Here is a 20,306-nt window from a genome sequence, read left to right on the forward strand (position 1 = left end):
CGGAGGAGGAAAAATGCCAGCAAAAATAGTTCTTCCTCCCAAGATGAGACCAATTACATTCACTTTGTTCCAGGCCAACAGCTTCTGGTTTCCCCCAAGTTCTGACTCAGGGTTGGGGGGGGCACTGCCTCTTAGAGATGCTTTTCTCACAGTCTGCTCCTCCAAGTTTCTGGCCAGAAGAGCACTGTGGCAGGTAATTCCCCGTGTGACCCTGAGTGGGTTTTGGCATTCAATCAATCAATCCATCCATCCATCCATCCAGCCATCCAGCCATCCATCCAGTATGATGCTTTTGTTCTGGTGAGCAAACCCTATGAAGCTGCGAGCCTCGTTCCTGGCAGTTTGCATCTTCTTTTGCACCAGTACCACGGTCAGATTCAGTGTCACAGCCTCAGTTTAAACAGCACTTGTTTATACACATCCTGAGGTTTCTCCAGGCAGGATTAGGCACATATAATCCTTCCTCAAAACAGGGGCCACACTAAATATTGGAGTATTTAGAACTTAAATAGGAAGGAAACATGCCTTAGGATTACTGTGGTACAGCATATAGCCCAATTAGAGACACATGGAGTACTACATTCTTTTAAATTCAGATGATTTTTTTTTTTAATGTAGTTTTCAGGATATTTCCGTCACCTAAACAAGCTAGTTAAAGAACTGACTTGAAAACATTTGGATCTGGACATCTACAACACACATTACATTACACTCTTTTCTAGTCAAGAATATGCAACAGCTGATATAAATCAACAAAGCTTCCTTGATTTCAGTGCAGTGGTGCCAATTCATAATGCACAAGGATTTAGGTGTACTGTTCCAGCTAAAATCCAGAATTTTATTCAAGCTGTCCAAATATACTTTTGACTCACATTTAAGAAAAAAGAAAAGAGACAGACTTGTTTTGATCAGACTAATCAACAAGAGGTGCCTCTTCCTTTCCCAGAAATGCACATTTATACAGTACTGACAACCCTCCAAGTCCCACCTTTCTCTCAAAGGAGTAACTGGAATAACCTCATCCTACTTGCACAGCATTCCTTTCTCTCTTCAGTTCACTCCCTCACCTCAGATATTTCCTTTTGATGTCTCAGGACACTCAAGAACACCAGCTTAGGAAAGAGGTCTGTCACCTGTGACCTTTAGAAGGAACTTACTGAGAAAGACAGAAAAAAAATACCAGCTGGCAGCAAAAACTTTGTAGGTAATTTGGTGTAAGAAGCAAAACAGGTACTTACCAGTGCTCAGTGTCCTTGTTTCACATGCAAAGCTGGGTGCAGGTGTGTATAAATCCTGCCTCCAAGTTGTTCGGGAGGTCTCATTCTTCCCTGCTTGCTGGGATCCTGTAACAAAAACTTCTTACTGTTACCCTGCAGAACATTTCTGACCGCTGACTTTTCTTACTCACAAGACTGTGAGAAGTGCTGGACTGCTGAGGATGGTGAAGACAAGCTCCTTCTCTGCCATGACCGAAACATATTCACGCATTTGACATGGTTATACACAAACTTCACTTCAGAATAAGGTGTTACCTCTGTCATTTTGTAAACAGAGGTATTATTCCAGAAAACAAAAGGTGATTAAGTCTGTCTTCAGCTATAATCTCAACACAAGAGTCCTAGTTCTGGGTTGAGCACCTAGTAATGTTGCCTCTGTGCTACCAGGCAGACAGATCACATACCCAAGAGAAGAGATATTTACCAATTTCTTTCTTTAAAGAAAGAAGCATGTAAGAAAATGAACTTGCAAACAACACTTATTTTCTCTTGCTTCACTTTAATTAGATTACCCTACTTGGCTTTAAAAAACTTAGCTAAACTATAATAATCTGTCTCCACCAGCTACAGGTTTTTGCTATAGAATATAAATGCCACATTTAAATGCTATTAGCATACGAGCTAAATTACTTTTAGAAAGAACTGACTCTAAAGATGCTATGTTTTCGTTTTTATAGATAGATACCCTTACACACAGTTTTAATTTCTCTGCTCTCTTGTAGCTAGTAAACAAACAAAAACTTTCTGATGTTTCTTTTCCTTCATCTTGTTGGGGGAGAACCAAAAAAACACAACAACAAAAACCATCCAACATTCCAGATTGTTACGTTACTCCTGCACTTCAAGCCCAGGCTATTAAATTAACAATAATTACTATCTGATTACCACTGCAATTAATGGGAAGGAATCCCACCACTGATATCAATGAATTATGAATCAGGCAACGAAGCCGGTTTACCCATTTGTTACAAAGTCTGAATTAATAAAGAGCTGATTAATGCTGCAGAGAAAGATGCCCAAACCAAACCCTGATATTTACACTGGACACAAACAACAGGAAATATGAGAGACACAGCATTTCCACTTTTAATTTTCCAACTGAATCATGTATTAAGACAAAATATTATTATTCAACATCTAAAACAACTGGAAGTGAGATCAGTCAAATCCAGAATTTGCTGGAGAAAATGGAGAAGACTTGACGGAAAAACCCAGAGTCTTTAGACTGGTTTTTCCCTTGAAAGCATTGCCAGATGAGACAGTCTCATCAATCCTGCAACACAGCCTGACATGTTAATTAACAGTTATGAGGACACAAAGTATTCATTTACTGTCCTTGCACTTTCAGTGGAAAGCAGACAAATTTTATCTGTAATTTCCCCTAGAAACTGAGAGCTTCCTTTCCCGATGTGCTTTTGGAACAAGTGCAAAGCAAATTATCAAAAAAAGCAACTCACCAAACATAAAAAATATACTCCATTCAAGTGACTTGAACAATTTCACTGTCTACAATCATTTGAAGACAGAATCCTAAGCTGCAATTGAAGGGAGGAAAAAAAAAAGATCTTGAAAAATAACTTGGCCTTACCAAACTCTACCTCAAGATCTGCAAACACACAACTGTCCCTGACCTCAAGTCAACACTACATAAACCTGCTACTGTTCTCTGCACCTGAGTCATCAAAATAGGAATTCCTCCAAAGACAAAGACGACTTATTTCTCAAAAAAGCTCTTTCAATAGCAAGCATACACGTAACTTACCTGGTGAATCATGCCAATCCTTAATCTGAAGTAAAGAAACATGACCTGATTTCTGTTCTCATTCAGAGGGCAAGATTTATGAAACATCATATTGATGGGTTGTCAGGGTGATTTTCACTGAATACACTTCTTTTTAGCTGACTTCAAACCACTGTGAGCAGAAGAGAAAACAATGGCTGACAACCAAAGCATAGAAAGACATTTTTCAATTTTAAGAATAAACTTATCTCCTGACAAGTGTGTAAGATTTGGAGTTTTGGGCAGATCATTTTTACACAGACATTGTGTTTTTCATGATATTTTCAGTCAATTTCTCCAGCTTCTCACCACATACATATAAATCAGACACACACTTTCTTAATTATTGCAGGGAGTGGCATTATAAATCTCTGCTTTTCCCAAGATCTACAACCTCATAAAATTAGAATAATGTGCATCATCTCTCTTGCATAGCTTCTGGCATATCATTTTCGCCCTCCTTCCAGCATAATTGAATACTCCATGGGATATTTGTAGTAATAGTCATCAGTCTCTCTAATGAAAGAAGTCTGGAAAAAATATGGCAGTTTAACTATCAGATGCTATTTCATAAAAATAAATGTTAATGTTTTCCAAGTACATATGACGTTCTTAATATTATTAAACTTGGAACATGCTGGTGAAAGCATTTGTATATTGGGCCATCAGAACTGGAGCTAAAACTATTTGGAGAAAATAGGAATAATTTACAGTGAAGTTTGTGACACTTCCCTATCACCAACTGACCCAAATAAGGGACAGCATGGACAAGGGCTGCCCTCGGGTGAGTTTCCCGTGCCCCTTTTTATTGCCTAATAAACCCACACTGTAACTCTATAGGCACATAACCTCGGAATACCAGGTAGGATTTAATTACACAAGCAGCCCCACTGATTTAAGTCACCTTTAACAGGGGCAAGAGTCTATTCCTCATTGACAAAATTTAGAAACCTGGAAGTTAACTTCCTTTCCTATTTTAGTTCTTGGTTACCATTTTATTGATTTGCTTATTGCTCTCCCATAACAAATGCAGATGCATTCTGTTTAACTTTCTATCTCAGAGCTGCTATCAGCTCAGTTTAAGCTTCTATTTGAGTACAAGCTACTATTTTTATAGAGTTGCTCCTATCACAGAAACCATAGTAAAAATGCTACTTACCAAATGTGGTAATAAGCACTAAAGATAAATCTTGGGTGTTAAGATAAACACAGTGCAATATAAGTGTGATTGCAATTGACTTGAGATGCTACCACTCTGAATTATTCTAAATTCTGCAGAGTAATTCGATCTTGAACAAAAGAACAAAGAAACAAAAGAAACTCTTTGCATAGTTACTGACTTCTGAGAGGCCAGTTCAAATGAACATGCTCCCTGGGAGAGCAAAGCACCACAACATACACAGCTCTGAAATTTCCAAAACCCAGATCCAAGCCATGCTTTAGAAATACATTGCCAGTAAAACTGTTCCTTTGAAGAACTCAGCTTTGATTTTCACCAAAATTCTTATTACTCCAGAAGCCTCTCTTCTTACCTCCTACTTTTACTGTAGCTACCCATCATGTTCATTACTGTGTATTTGATCAGCAAATCACCATGCTCAGTAGAGATGCAGTAGAAATTAAGGTAACAGGACACTAATTTTTCCAAGAGCTTCTCCATGACAAATATGGTATTTAATAAAATGATTCCACTGCCCGACCTAGAATTTTATGCTCCCTCTGAGCATGACATATCTTGCACCTATGAAGTCAATCAAATGCCAATGTTATTTTTGCTTTTATTACCCAGGGCCAGTAGAGCAGTTTCAGTAAAAATAATTTATACCAACTGTTTCCAGTTAATGGAAATTCAGAGTCTTCAGACAGTGTTTTTTATTTCTGGTGCTTGAATTCTCAAAGAAATAGTGAAGTATAATTGATACCATATGCTTTTTATTGTTTTCCACATGAAAGAATCACGATTTCCAGTGGATCATCGAATTCTGCTGTGGCACTGTGCCAAATCATCAAACACCAAGGTCACATGTGATGAAGGTACAGCGTTCAAAGCAGGAATAGCATGTATCCTATCTTGGAATTGAAGGTTTATTTCAGTTTGTCTGAGTATACGCAGACAAGAAATTTTCTGGGGTTTTCCACAGTCTACAAAGCATCTCCTTGTAAATCATGGGCACAAGCCCAAGAAAATGTGCAAATATTCATCACCAAACAACAGGATTACAAAACACTATCAGTTCCAAAAGTACACTATAGTAGAGCCGAGGCAGTGTTTCAGACACTTCAGAAGTGTTAATAACCATCAAATATGAAATTAACTGCACCTACCATAGTTCAGGAGTATCACTGACACAGAAAAATAGCCTTTGTCCCACAGTTGTGCCTGCAGAAGCATCATGTTTGCTGATTGTTTCGAGTATTAATATAATCTGCTTTATTTGTCTGCTTCAAAAAATCTCAGCTAAAGGGATATTTTTAGAAAATCCTGCAAATCTTTCTGCTTTGGGAAAAAGAACACTTCTCACTTTGTGTGCAAGTCTACAGCAGGCTGAGTAAGTACATCTTTTTATCATTTTCAACTGATTTTGTGACACTACTTCCCACCTTTACTTCTGCTGTATCATGTCAAGCTGAGGACTTCTGGAAAGAGAGTATCACCTTCACGACACGTGTCTTACACAATGGAGCAAAATCAGACACACATCCAAGAACTACAATTCCAGCAGCAAGGGACAATCAAAAACCAGGGTTTGAGACTACTTACAAAGTCACAGCAGTGCTTTTAGCTTGGTCAAGTCTTAAGAAAACAGGAGACACCTTCCTTTCTCTCAAAGTTTGTTCTTCACTTCATATAAGGAACAACATAACACAGGGAATGACCAAGCATCAGGAATAAATGTGGAGCTATAAAATCTGAACTGCTTACAGGGGTACTGCACATGCATTTGACATCAGCACAGCAACTTCTCTTTTTCATCTCATATACAAAACCTTTTCTAAAATAATGTATATATCACCAAAACAGCTCACCAGAGGCTGATGAATTAAAACTTCCATGTGAAAATTCATGATGCCAGTATTACCAAAAGAAGTTCAACTGGCATATTTTACCCAATGGTAGGACTTTTGCAGAGAAGCAGGAACCCAGGCAGACTTTATCTCTCTACTTCTCAGGCAGGAAATTTAATTTTTCGCCTTCTGGAAGGGTTTCAGTTGCAAAGACTTTTGAAGGAACATAATGACAGTACAACCCAAATTGATGGCTTTAAAGAGAGGAAATACTAAATTTATGGCAGGGACTATGCTACAATCCAGTATCTTGGTCTTTGTTAGAGACAGAACAGACATCACCCCAGGGCTTGAACGACTCCAGGGACGATCTAAAAATCTGTCACCATGGCTCCTCCAGGTCACAGATGAATTGATGGAAATAGCAACCCTTCCTAAAAACATGAGCAGGCAAAGAACTCTGAGGAAGAGTCTCTTTAGTTCTTTCTGCACAAAATATACAAAATGGCAATCTTGCTGTTCTAAAGTACTCCCTACTTTTGGCCTCTCGGGATACTCTCTTGTTCATAAATAAATTAGCCATGAAGTTCATTTCTGAAAACATCTCAGGGAGTTTCTGGAATCTGCTGGCAGAATAGAGGCAGCTACACAATAGAACAAGGCTCAGAGCATTTCCCACAATAAAATGAAAACTTACACACCTTAGAAACATTACTTTTTCCTTTCACACAATGGTCAAGGCAGGAATGAGAATGCTTCATTTTTTCTTGAGGGAGCGTAAAATTTGCCCAAAATTCTTTTTCTGATGGAAGAATCAGAGATTTATCCACTCGTCATCTCTACAGAACAGAACCTTTTGTAAGATGAGATGCAAAAATAATAGTAGTATGCATATGAGATGCAAACCAAATGTCTGCCTATCAAGTATGTACAAATATAAATCGAGTGCTAATACCTACCTACTAAGATATTACACTCAAGAGGAACTTTTGTATTTGTCTCTGGTTTTTTTGCAATTGGGTATGAATGCATTATTACCCTTGCAGCTATCATATTTTTCTTCTCATCTATTTACTCTTCTAAATTTTGTTTTTAAATTACACATTCCTGGGTGTCTGCCTAAGGGAATTCGGCATTCTCAAAGAAAGGGGATGCTTAGGTCTGTCTCAGCAAGGGGAAATAAGATGTGGTTTTGCTGGAAATTGCTTTAGAGAAAATGAAAGGATTGGGGAGGAATCTGAGGTATTAAAACCCACGTAAGTCCAGCTCCCTGTTGTGAATTCAGCAGCCGTCTACAGCCAGTTTTGATCTGTGTCTTGCCCTCATTTTCTAAAGTAATTTGTATTTAATGTTAAACACATACCAACTTCACTCTGTAAAAATGTTTAAACCTCTCACAAATGAGCTTCTATGTAAATACTGTTGGATAAACAATACTCAAAGACGACACTATAACAAATAACTGGAGCTGATGACTACAGCCATGAAATGCTTTTGCCAGGGGCAAATAAATTAATAACCTTGCTGTTGTATTGTAGCATCTCTTATGCAAAATGCTTGTCTTTGCTATTTATTTAGACGTGCGCAATGAGACATGAAGCCATGGTTTCTGTAAAATCCCCTGGAGGAAGCTTATAGAGCCAACATATCGGGGGCTGGGGGCTGGTTTTGATGCTGTGTTCGGTAATAATACCCTTCGTATGCATTTTCCAGCTCTACATATATAAGATTAGAAGCAAAACAGCTCAATTCTCCAGCAGAAATTTTACTACTTGGCTTGGGAGATGGCAAGGCATTCATTAGTTTACTGTCACTACTACATCCCGCCCCCTTGAAAATTTTATTTGAGGGAGACACTAGCAGCAGTATGTGCTGATGATGAGTGCATTCCACTCCTTGAGGTGTACTCTGAGGATTTACTACGCTAAATGTACTTTCAAGTCACAGGTGTATACCCTTTGTTTCTATGCATTGTTATATATGTCCCACAGATTGTATTCCCTCCTGTCACACAGAGCCCATCTGGAAATGCTTCCAGTTGCACACAGCTCCCATTTCTTTGTTGAATATATTCAACAGAATGGCCAAGACAAATGGGAGGAAGCACAGACTTTTAAAAATAAACAAATGAAGCGCAAGACAGTTCTCAGCTTTGCGCCACTTGTTCAACCGCGGCTACACAACTGAATTAACAACATTTCTGCCAGACATCTGAGAAATCTCTGCCTGTTCATTTACTCCTGTTTACAGAGGAATATTTAACAGGCTATCAGTTCTGTGGAAAGGGCAATGCAATTTCACCTCGTTACTGCTGCACATCCATCGTGGTCAACTCCTTTCCTTGCGTTGCTTCGCAGCCTTTAACAGCTCTGGACTTTGGGGCCAACAGCACAACACAATTATCCCATCTCTCCAGTTACTTCACACTCTCCTGTGAGAATATCCTGAGCCATCTGCTGTCAGCACCAGTAGGCCTGCAGTCCCTGGAAGCATGTAAATTAGCCCAGGGTCAAAGAACACAAAAATCTATTTTCCCAAATGTTGGTCACTATGTGGCCTTGCAGGTCACAGCTCTCACAATCCCATCCCAAACATGCTCCATGCCCACACCTCTTCTCAGGAGCCAGGAGCTGCATGGTTCCAAGATACCAGGCTTTTTACTTGAACTTCTTTTCAGAGTTCTCACCATGGGTCAGCGCAGATAACGAGTGAATGCACTGTCCATTTTTAAAAGGTGTGTGTTTCCCTGCTGAACTCTGCTTTAGTACTTAATTCACTTGGAACACAGTTAAGCACACAGAAGAGACAGCCCATGTGAGAATGAAGGAATGATTCCCTGAGACTGTCACCACTGCTAACAGATGCAGCAGAGCTGTCTCCAAAGCAAGTGAGACTTAAATCCCAGCTGGGAGCCCAGGAATTCCCCAAACTCCCTCATCCAGGAGACACATGATGAACTAGCTCCCCACTTGCCAGCTTAGCCACACTATAGGGAAGATAATCCTGACAGCTCTTGCATTAAACAGCTCCAAGCTTCAGGCAGATAGAACTGGCTTAGTAAGTCTAATCAAGGACCTATAGCTGGGACTAGAGGTGGTCAGAGGTGATTTTGGATTTATTTCTTTTTTTTTCCTGAAAAAGGTAATATTCACTGCCACAGGGGCTAATGAAGAAAGACCTTGGTGCCAGAGTGTGCCCTGTTCCCTTTAGTAAGCAGAGCACCAGTTTGGAACTTGGGAACACTGCCCTGTGACAAAGGGTCTTGCATCCTTCTCCAGAAACTCTCTGCTCGGCTTAGGGCAATGTAGATCGTAGATGAAAAATAAATCAAAATGCCACAGGTTCCCTCTGGAACGAGACAGGATTAGAATATTATACTAGAACACCAACAGAGAAGATCAAATTCAATTCTGGCATCCAGAGCCAAACTCTGCAACACTAGCAGAGTTTTTGGCACTCTTTCAGCTTATTTAGACAGTAGCACTGACTCGGCAATTACATTTTTCAGTATGGCAAAGTAGTCATTATCTCTCCCTCTTTTATTCGTATTTGTCACAGCAACTTCCAGTCAAGCACAGAAACTTTATACAAGATAAATGCGACTGAGCAAATCTGAAACTCAGCATCACTTATTCTTCCCTTTCAAGACAGCAGATAAAGACAAAAAATGTTCCTGGAAGATTAACTTAATAAAAACATCTGCAGGCTCAATGCTGAAAAAAAGCAAAACTCCTCCTTTGATCCTTAAACTAGGAACTCTATCAATACAGACTGATAAATGTCCCATTTTTCTAACAAAGTAACATGAAGGAAACAGCTGAGATATACATTGTTATGTATGCAGAGAACCTAGTAAAAAAATTGGATAATCTAGAAATGTAATATTGTGTTAATGAGGAACTATGACTGATAAATACTGATGATACTGGAAAGCTGTAGGAGGAATATTTCAACACTGGTACCGTCCAAGCCAATTAGAAAACTCATCTGATTACACTAATCCCAGTAATAGGAAACCATATCAGGGATTTCCAGCTAATAGCTTTCCTAACTAAAACTGAAAAGGTAGGAAAAGCTCAAGGCTGTGAGACTGCACTACAGATTTCCATCAATGTACAGGAAGGTCAAATGGGTTTCATAAGTCGGGTGCTAAAAGCAGTGTTCAAGGAATAACGCGCTTCATGCCTGAGCTCTGATCATCTGAATACTCTTCAGAATCCTCCCACAGGTTTACAGAAAAGCACTGAACAGCCCTTATACCATCTTGTAGCTATTCTCCAACAAATGCTGCTTGGGACTGACAGCATCCTTAAGACTTGAAATACAGTGCCCTGCTAGAAGAGATGGACATAAATCCTGTCCCTTTCAGCAAAAACCATGAGTGCCTCAAGGATGTCTGCTTCCTCTTCTTTTAACTCCTCCGTGGAGACAGGCAGTACTTATGCATATTATGTCCATATTTGGTTTTATGCTACAGATAAAATATTGCTAACATGATCTTCAGGTGAGCAGAACAGCTACAATCAATGGCACAGCTAACATGACATGACTGAGAGGAAACATAAATATGCTTTCAGGGCTTTTCTGTACTTTACCTGTTCTAGTTCTCTTTGGTGAACTTCCCCCACCAACATTCTTCGTTCACGTATTGTATAAACTATACCAACATTTTCAATCATGCATGATGCTGACTGAGCACACTGTGGAATAAATCATAGCCAAAGATGGATGGTTATAATAGGATAATGACACGAGAATACAGAAAACAAGAATTCCTGTAGACAAATAACAAAACAGAGTAATTTTCATCTGGTTTTGAGGGATAAGCATCTATGTTCTCACCATATATTTTATATTTTACCCTTGTTTTCTCTTTTCCCTCCATTCTTGCAACACCAATTGTCAAGCAATGCTTTTGGTCAGCACGCACCAGTAACTACATTTCTCCCTGTGGAATTCCTGCACACACGTTTCCTTAGCAGTTACTGACAGGCTGCTTGTGCACCAAGTACTTCATTTCAACTGTTCCACCTGCTGCCTACAAAATTACCAACGACAACATTTTTGAAAAGACCCGATTATTATTGCCCAGTCTCAACTTCCATTACACCCAGGAGAGTCTCTCTGATCTCTTTAATAGGAACAGGCTCTGGCCAACAGAGCACATTTGAAAATCCCCTCCTCAGCAACAGAAGGGAAGCATAAGCCACCATAATCACATTAAGAAAGATCAGAAACAAATAAGCAGTCTGTTAGCCAGGTCTTTTCCAAATTAATACCCCCACCCAGAAAAAATGATAGAGACCAACCTCTGCCCCATGTGGAGATGATCACAAGAGTGAGGGCAGCATCTCTAAATAAATCCTTATGCACCCTCCACAAAGACTGCACAAGGCAGTGCAGAGAACAAAAAGGAGCCACAACAGCACTTTGTTCCATACTCTTCCAGGAATATATTCTCTTTCGTTTGAAAATATTCAGGTCTTCTTTACCTTCTCATTACTTGCTCTCAGATCTCTAGGCAAGACACAATTATTAATCCGCAGATGTACTCCTATTACAAGAATTTAGGGTTATGACAGGAAGACAAACATTCCTGCTATTGCCTGTTTTTCTGCTAATTGTTCCTATTTTCGGGGGTTTTTTCTGGCAAAAAAAGTAGGATTCACACAAACAGTGGAAACCATCCTCCAAACAGCAAAATATTCCATTAGAAATGCAAGGCTTCCTAAGCAGTGATAACATACAACAGAGCATGGGAGTCACTGGTGTAAGCTGCTGCTGCTGCCATGGAATTGCTTGGAAAATGTTTCTTTCCTCTCTGGCAGGCTGCATTTCTGCTGTGAGCTGAACAACCAAGTTTGTATTGGGAATTCTGCCCGCAGGAAAGGCACGTATCACACAAAAGAATAAATAAAACCTCAATTTTCTGTCCAAAAAAACCCCCAAAAAAACTCATCAGGAAACTTTCTCTCAACCTTTGCATGGAGTGCAAGGGCTCATCACTGTGGGCAGGATTCAGTTGTGTAAACAGGGGTGGGCAGTGACATTTCGGCTGCCCTGGGCCATGTCTTCTTGTCCTCATGAGGCTGACAAATGAGCCAGGACCTTGTCCCCTTCTGGGCAAACGCAGGCCCAAGTGAGTTGTCCTGGGGCATCTTCCAGAGCACAGCAGGGATAAATGCTCAGGAAACCAAATCCCACCCACAGTATGTGACTCGCCAGTATCAGGGTCTGCAGCGTCGGGTCCGTTACAAGCAATTCATCTTCTCTGCTGGATGGTTTTTGTTATGCAAACAATCTGACCAGAGCAGGTACAAAAAGATGAAGGAGGAAATAGACAGAGAACATGGGCTGAAGTGCAGAGTCCTGAAATGCCCAGATAGGGATCCTGAGGCAAGAAATCCTGCCTGCAAGGCTCTCTCCCAGGCATCTGCTCCTGCAATTGTCATTCACATTTGCATTTACTTTCTATCTCACCTTGCAGCATGGAGCAGCATCTGAGTACTGCACAGTGGTAACAGGTGGTGATAATCCCACAGATTTCCTTCAAGATATTATGGGAAATGAAGTTTTCACTGCCTGGCCCACACTACTAATGAAAGAATGTGCAAGAGTAAGGAGGACAGCTGGGCGGGAGGATCTGCTTCCGATTAGAGGGGAGGAATATTGTGCACTTTGCATGAAGGCTCCAAGACCAGAAATCATCCTATGCCAATGCTGGCATCTGCCTCTGAATTTTAATCTTACTGACTCCACAGCCACCTAATTCCAGCTGATGTACTTAGGGGCAGCTGATGCGCTGCTCTCCAAACACATGTTCTATGTACAGTAATGCTCAGCCATTCTGGAGGCACTGTGCTCTTCCTGCACTTGAAAAAAAGTGATTCCAGTGAACATGAAGAATTTATCTCTCTGTTCTTTCTAAGCACAGAGAACAACACTAATGTCTTGAGGATATCAAAAGACTGACTTCCTGAGTTAGTTCAGAATTATTTTATAAGAGCTCACCATGGCTGATAGTCAAAATAAATCAAATTGCAAACAATATTATACACAGGTCCTCAGTTAAACTGCCAGTTGCATCTGAGAAAACAGGCATTACATGTCTATATGCCATAAATTCCCAAAGGATTTCCACTGCTGCTTTGCAGCGGAAGCTCCACTAAACTCAGGAACTTAGACAGAGCCATAAATACAGCAGTGAGGTGCAATTAAACACCTCCCGGTGTAAGCCATGGGTTTTACACTCATTTTGCAGCAGTATAAAACAGTTACATCCAGCACAGGCGAGCAATGAATCAGTCATTCCGCGCTGCACTGGCACTCAGACAACCGGACCTATCCGACAGTCCATGGAATCTCATTTCTAGGAGAGGATAATGTTTTGTCCCCGGTCCAAGAAAATCCCAGAGGGATTTATGTTCCAGAATGGACTCCAAAGCAAACACCCAAAGTGATGACGCACTGAACTACCTTCAAACCTGGAAACCACAGCAGCTGAGACTGCACAGCCCTTTCCCAGTTTAAGGTCTGAGCAGTGGGATTGCTAACTCAGGCCAAGAGCTAGGGTCTGCTGCTCCAAGGATCAGTTCTAGTTTATCTACACAATACTGAGGTGCACCTTATGGCTGTTCCAAGTCGGAGCAAACTTTAAAGAGGTCTTTGCACTCCTTTTCCAGTAACTTTTGTGCTAACTATGAGCGCAGGCTTCCAAAGAAACTCAGGCAGCAAATGTAGCAGGGTGAATGTCATCAAGCAGCTGGCTCAGTGAGTAGGCATTCTGCTTTCTTCAAGAGAAGAGATGACAAACTCAGAGCATGCTCATTTCTAGAAGTGTTAACTAATGTAGAATGACTTTGTGCATTTTAATATAATTGCAATGGCATCAGAATTCTCGCATGGAACCTCTGATACCATTCAGGAGGAAAGAACCAGAAAAATTCTGAACGGTATTAGAAACGTGATTTCATTAAATGCCTATCACCAGATGCACAAGTGTAATAAATCTGATAAAGGAAGTAAACAAGAACATTAACTACAACCAGTTATTTGCAGCGGTGCCATTAATGCTAAATCTCCTCAAGTCTGGATCCACTTTCAGAGGCTCAAACTGAGTATGTTCTATTCCAAGAGCCTGATGTTTGCTGCTACAGCCAGAAAGAGACATTACCAGCTCCACGTCCTTGTCTGGGCGGAAGGCATTTGAGAGCTTTGATGTGGATACAGAATACACGCTGCTCAATCTCATGTCAGTGTTCCAGTTTACTTTGCTTCTGGCTTTACATGCAACACACGTTCAGTTATTAGAGGTTTTCTGCATATTACATCACTGTAACAAGTGACCTCATGAACTTGCACCGCTAATTCAAAAGGATTAGCGACATTTGCTCGACATTTCTTTGAACTTACTTCTACTAAAGGATGGGCTGTTGAACAGCCGTACATCCTCCTGCAAAAATAATAGAAAATAGGCTTTGGTATCTGTTAAAAACGTGTATCAGCAGGCAACCTCCTGTTACAAGAGGGAATTACTTTTGATAACGCACAGAACTTTGATCAAACCCTTATTCTCTGTTGAAATACATTGACCCCTATTGTCTTATGCAGTTCCAGTGGCAGAGCAGCTTCAGCTTCAATTACTGCAGCGTGGCTTTGATAGATCACAGAATCAAGCAGCCATGGTAAATTATTCAGAGTTCTAGATCATAGCTGTTTCCAAAGTATTCCCACTGAACTTCAGGACTTAGGGTACTTAGCAGTTTACAAACAAGATTTTTCTGTCTTTTAAAGAAAAATCTACCTTTAATTAGAGGATAAACAAACCACGCACAGTCTTTTTTTGTTTTAGATTTCTAATGTGTTACTTCCCACTGTAGCAATCATTTAATATTTACTTTTCTTGCGCAGATTTGGAAACAGAAAACTATGAGGAGAATGAAGCGAGGAGCACACAAAGAATAAATGAAACAGAAAGTGCAGCACAAAACCAATGTCTCTTTTTTCCCTGGAAATTGTCCCATCCTGATTGTTAAGACACTGCCTTTGCTGTAATGTCAGGAGCAGAGGTTCATAAAGAATTCAGGGGTCCTTCCTTTGCTACTTTGAGCTTCAGAGCCTTGGGTTATAAAGCCAGCTTTCCCATGGATAGACAACCACAAAACACATTATAAAGGAAGTGATGCACCTGCCTCCCTTTCTCTCTCCTCAGTGACACATTCCATCCAAGCTTAACCAACTTTTTTATTCCAGGCCACTCTTCTGCAAAATAGGACAACCAGAGGGCAATGCTCAGTCCATATAATGTGTATGTTATAAAGGTAAAAAAAACCCCATTTTTTGAATGGTTTTGAATTGAATGTACCTTCACCAAGCACATGATCTGCTCTATACAGTTGTTCTTGGTTTCCAGCTCTTGTTTCTTTCTCCTTCAACTGCAGAGAAGACCACTTGTCTTACTGTGTGTGTGCAGCCCTAAGCTCAGCTGCCAAGGACCTCCAAGCTTTACTGAAATGTAGAAGACAAATAAGATAATGGAACACACACATACACATAGGGTCAATCCCAGCAAATCTCTAGATCAAGTATCTTCCCTGAAACAATCAGCCCTTTAAAAGAAGCATGCAGCTTTCACCTATTTGCTGAGTTTTGTAACATTTGTTTTATATATAGAAAGATGGGTGGTAGTGGTGTGAAAATTAACTAAGTGTAATGTCACTCCAAGAATCTGACACAAAATTATACAATATATTGTTATCCTATAAATCTAACCCAGGTTGGAAATTGGCCAGTGCTGCACCATTTGAAATACAGTTTGCATACTGTCACATATTTTAAATCTAAGGGTAACAATATATATCGAAAGCAGATTATTCTCATATGGGGAAAATAAAATAAAGGAAAAATAATTACAAAAACATAGCCAAATCTACAGTTAAACCAAATCCAAATAATAATCTCCAAGCAACCATTACTTATGTGGTGTCCTCAGTCAATTGAAAAGCCACTGCTGCATCTGTGGCTTGGGGGACAGGGATGGGAGGGATGGGAGAACTCTGTTGATCAAATAAGCCACAATACTTAATGCAAATTTAATACTACATAGTTTATTTGAGCAGATTTTACAGGCTGAGAGTGTCACTTTAGCCCTGTGGTATACAGCAGTTATATCCATCGTCAAGTGCTTTTTCATCATCTACCCTGAGGTCCTGCTGGCACAAAATACCCAAGGGCAAGCCATGTCTGAAAGGAGACAGATCCTCTGCACCTCTCACTCACCCACCGGAGGGTCACCAACTAAAGAACATCTCCACTGAAGCTGATATGGCCATTAATTTTAATGATAACACAAGAAACCATAACGACTGTGTGCCCTGCAATTCTGTTCAGTTTGTAAGAAATTTAAAGTTTCCATCTCCACACTATTTACTGAAACAAGCCAGCACAGCACCCTCCCTTCCTCTTCAGCTAATAACACCACGTACAATTCAGAGTGTGGCTGATCCATCCATCAATAATTCACATGTAGGGCAATATCAATCTGCTGGGTGATGCTGAGCAATCTTTTTTGGGTCCGCAATGTCCGTGTCCCTTCTGCTGGGTCACAGAAACATATCTCCTGCTAATAAAAAGTCAACATAAGTCTCCTGAACTCCATGCATACATTAGTTTGCACACATCCATAGCAAGAGCTGACAGTTTCATTTTGCAGGTCAGTTTTCTAAATTCAATTTTTACCTTCAAAAACTTTTTAACAAGATAAGCTTCCTAAAGAGACCTCAGTTTAAAAAGAGCAGAGGAGGACTTTGAAGACCGTTAACAAACATTTTAGACTTGGATCCGATCACTCACAATCCTCAGGGGAATTTAGCACTTGAAAACAGCAGAACTTAGAAATAGCTGCAGACTTTCCTGACTGGCCACATCCTCCTGAAATCTTGCTGAGTTTTGCAACTTTTGCCTTTCTACAGTGACATAAAAACTGAAGAACACCACTGAAGAGAAAGAAGTTTGTCTTGAATGTACTGGCACTGAAACTATAGTTTGATAAAAAATATCAAGTAAGTCCTGTAAATGGTTGTGTTCCCATGAATTGACTGGAATATGAGTTTGCCTATCACAAGATGTGACTTACTGCTTTTATCTTTCCAGATACCAACTGGTAAGCAAATTTCCAAGTTACATGCCTGACTGCACAAGGAAGGTGGATTTTGAATCACCCTCAACTCGCAGAGCAGAGCACTCATCCCCTTCTCCACTCAGAAACACAAACGGTGCCACATGACTTATCTGGAGTGCAGTGTTGTTTGGATTTCTAACATCAGATTAACACACTGAGAAATGCAACCACAAATACCAGCCCTGAACAGGCGAGAAAGAATATATTCAGCCTCCCAGATATTCCTTTAGAGGATACAGAAGTTAAATTACTCAAAAAGCTACTCACTGTAGACTTTTCATTGGGATCTAGCTAAAATGTAAACAACCATTGGAAATTTAGTTTGTTTTTCCACTTCCTGTGTTATGCAACATACTCAAGTTACACAAGGCTGTTTTTTCAGCTGGATCACAACATGGTAGCACATTTGCAGACCAGTGCTGATGTTTCATTAATGATCTCCATAACAAGAAGATCATTGTTGTCTTTTATGTAAATGCTGGCTAAGTTACAATCACATTAAAATTTACTACATTCTTTTGGATGGCCCAGTATCAGAGAGCAGGCCATGCTTCCTACCAATAAGGACACTCCAACAATGTGTTAGCTATTTTGGGTGACTGCCTGGTGATTAAAAAAGCCACACACTTAATGAAGTCTGCCAGCAAAAGAGCAAATCTCAGTTGTTCATGTCAAAACAAGAAGAGAACTTGGTTTGTTAGGTGACATCCGAACTATCCCATGTGAAAAATCCCATTTTGTGCAGCTGAAACTCTTCCCAGTCAGGGAGTCTGATCTAACAGCTGACTCAGAACTGAGTTTCAAATTCTAACTTTGCCACAGACTTCAGAGCATGGCCGGGCCAATTCATTATTTCTTTCGTCATTTATCAGTCACAAAATGAAAAGAGTATTTGCCTTCATTTTTCTTAACTTTTTATCTAAATTTTAAGCTCACTGGTTAGGAATCACTAACTAGTTACACTATAAAGTGAAAGAGCATCCCAGGCTGTGAGAGAGAACAAGCAGAAGACCACGGAGCACACATCAAATAAAACTGCAATTCTTAAGAGTAACATTTTCAATTAGACAGTGAAGCTTCATTTCACGAATGTCTCAGCAAATAGATTTTTCCAAATGACAATCTTTTAGCATACTAATGAACTATTATCATATCAAGAAAAAAAAAAAATCACATTTTACATGGAGTCACAGTTTCAGGTACAAACTGGCAAGAAAATGTTGACAACACATGTGACACCCAAACACTACTCCAAGCTGAAAACAAGGTTTTCAAAACAATTTTTTTTATTACAGTGTTTAGTACAAGTAGAAAATAGTTCCAAATAGAAAAACATGCACAAAAATCCACCCAATGCCCTCTTCACATGCAAACTCTGACACTCAGAAAAGCACCATTTACTCAAACTGAGGATGCTTTAGGGAAAATCCACCTCAAGACAGAATCAATAAAGTATCTGTAATAGGGAATTAAGATTTTTCTTTTTTTTTTAAGAAAACAACTCAAAAGAAACCACAACCTTACTAACCTTCAATAAATTTTCCACAGAGATTGGCCACACAGTGGGCTCCTCTTCACTGGGTAAAGTGGGCAGCAGGGAAGCAATTCCAGAGGGATATGACACGTTCTCATCCGACACAATGCCTCCTTCTCTCACCAATACTTGTGGGTCTCATTTGGCTTCTTCTTCTGGAAATATTGAAATATTGGATAACTACAAATGTAGTAAGGAACCAAGGATTCCAGTATCTATGTTCCCAGTTTCTGCTTGGACACATAATCACAAGAAGCCAGTCTCAAGTTCTCTTCCAAATGAACCTAACAGCCTATCCTGGCTGCCTGTGTTCATGCAGTTCTGAAAATGTTAGAAAAATGTGACTAAAAAACCCAGTAATTGAGCAGTTCAGTAAAATAGGTATATCTTACTGCAGGTAATAGTAACAGCTACATTGCATCAAAGTTAAAAATACATTACAGATTGTGTCAAACATACCAGAACACGGCTTTTCTAGGGATCTTGAACTCTGCATCATTACTTAGGTTAGAACAAAAAAACCATTCCTGCTTCTGCCACTTGCAGTCACATTTTACTAGGTCACATTTTATCCTAGAAATCCACAGCAGTGCACAGCCACTGCAATGAGAGTTTGAGCAGGGATCAAGATCTGGCAGATGCCTCTGAAGAAAGGATGCAAAAACACTGGGAAAAATATTGGTTCAAGTTGTGAAATCAGCAGGGAATACACCACTCATTTTGCACTTTTGTTCTTCTGCAAATAGATGAATGCATCTTTCCAGATTTCTTGGAGAGAGATCTAAACCCAGAGAAAGACGGCCAGGAAAGGAAGGGTTGAGAAGGTGATGTGTAACAGCAACAATAATCTGAAGGGAAAAGGCAAAGAGGGTAAAAAAGCTAAGAGGGAAAGAAAACAGATTTTGTATCATACCTAATCTACTCCAACAATTAAGAACACAATGGTAAAATCTTCCAGGGAAACACTCCTGACATTTGCCAGGACTTTTGCAACGGCTGGAACTCCATTTTCCTCTATTTCACATGAAAAAACACCTCAACTTAGATCAAAGTGGGAGTTCATTCTGCATCTCATTTGCCATACTCCTAGACTCTGAGATATCCTCCCCTAAGTTTATACACCCCACCCTGCAAAGCCCCACGTTTTAACTGTTTCTGCTAGAGCAGAAGAACATTCTTGCTGTCTGCTGCTGGCACACTCTCACCAGTTATTCCAGCAACACCACTGCAATACCAGAGCAACAAGAGCGCTATGAGGAAACAACTCAGGCTCTAAAGAGGCAATTTGTGTTCAGAAAGCAAATATGGCCCAATGAAAGAAAGAAAAAAAAATCTGTCATTCGTGGCCACAGAGGAAGTGCAGTTCTTGGCCAGATCTAAATTGCCAGAGCCACTGCAAGGGATTCTAGTGAAAGGAAACACATGATCCATTAGCAGCTCTTCTCTTTTCCCCTCCTCACTTCTACACTTAGATATCCATTCTGTCCTGCCACTGAATCACTGCAGAGGTTTGGGCAAATCAGATGTAAC

At 40.1% G+C, this 20,306-nt stretch overlaps 1 long non-coding RNA gene across 3 annotated transcripts in view; it reads right to left on the reverse strand.

Annotated features, from left to right (window-relative positions):
* LOC120409976 overlaps positions 1-20,306 on the reverse strand; it is a 112,211-nt gene that overhangs the window by 83,673 nt on the left and 8,232 nt on the right. For all 3 annotated transcript variants that reach the window (XR_005601870.1, XR_005601871.1, XR_005601869.1), the window contains exons 2-9: positions 18,771-18,931; positions 16,548-16,684; positions 15,428-15,570; positions 10,659-10,763; positions 8,365-8,546; positions 6,765-6,865; positions 3,040-3,190; positions 1,239-1,343 (exon numbers count right to left, since the gene is read on the reverse strand). This is a non-coding gene — a long non-coding RNA (uncharacterized LOC120409976). The remainder of the gene's footprint in view (positions 1-1,238; positions 1,344-3,039; positions 3,191-6,764; positions 6,866-8,364; positions 8,547-10,658; positions 10,764-15,427; positions 15,571-16,547; positions 16,685-18,770; positions 18,932-20,306) is intronic.

Source organism: Corvus cornix, chromosome 4 (assembly GCF_000738735.6).
Source record: "Corvus cornix cornix isolate S_Up_H32 chromosome 4, ASM73873v5, whole genome shotgun sequence".
NCBI lineage: Eukaryota > Metazoa > Chordata > Aves > Passeriformes > Corvidae > Corvus > Corvus cornix.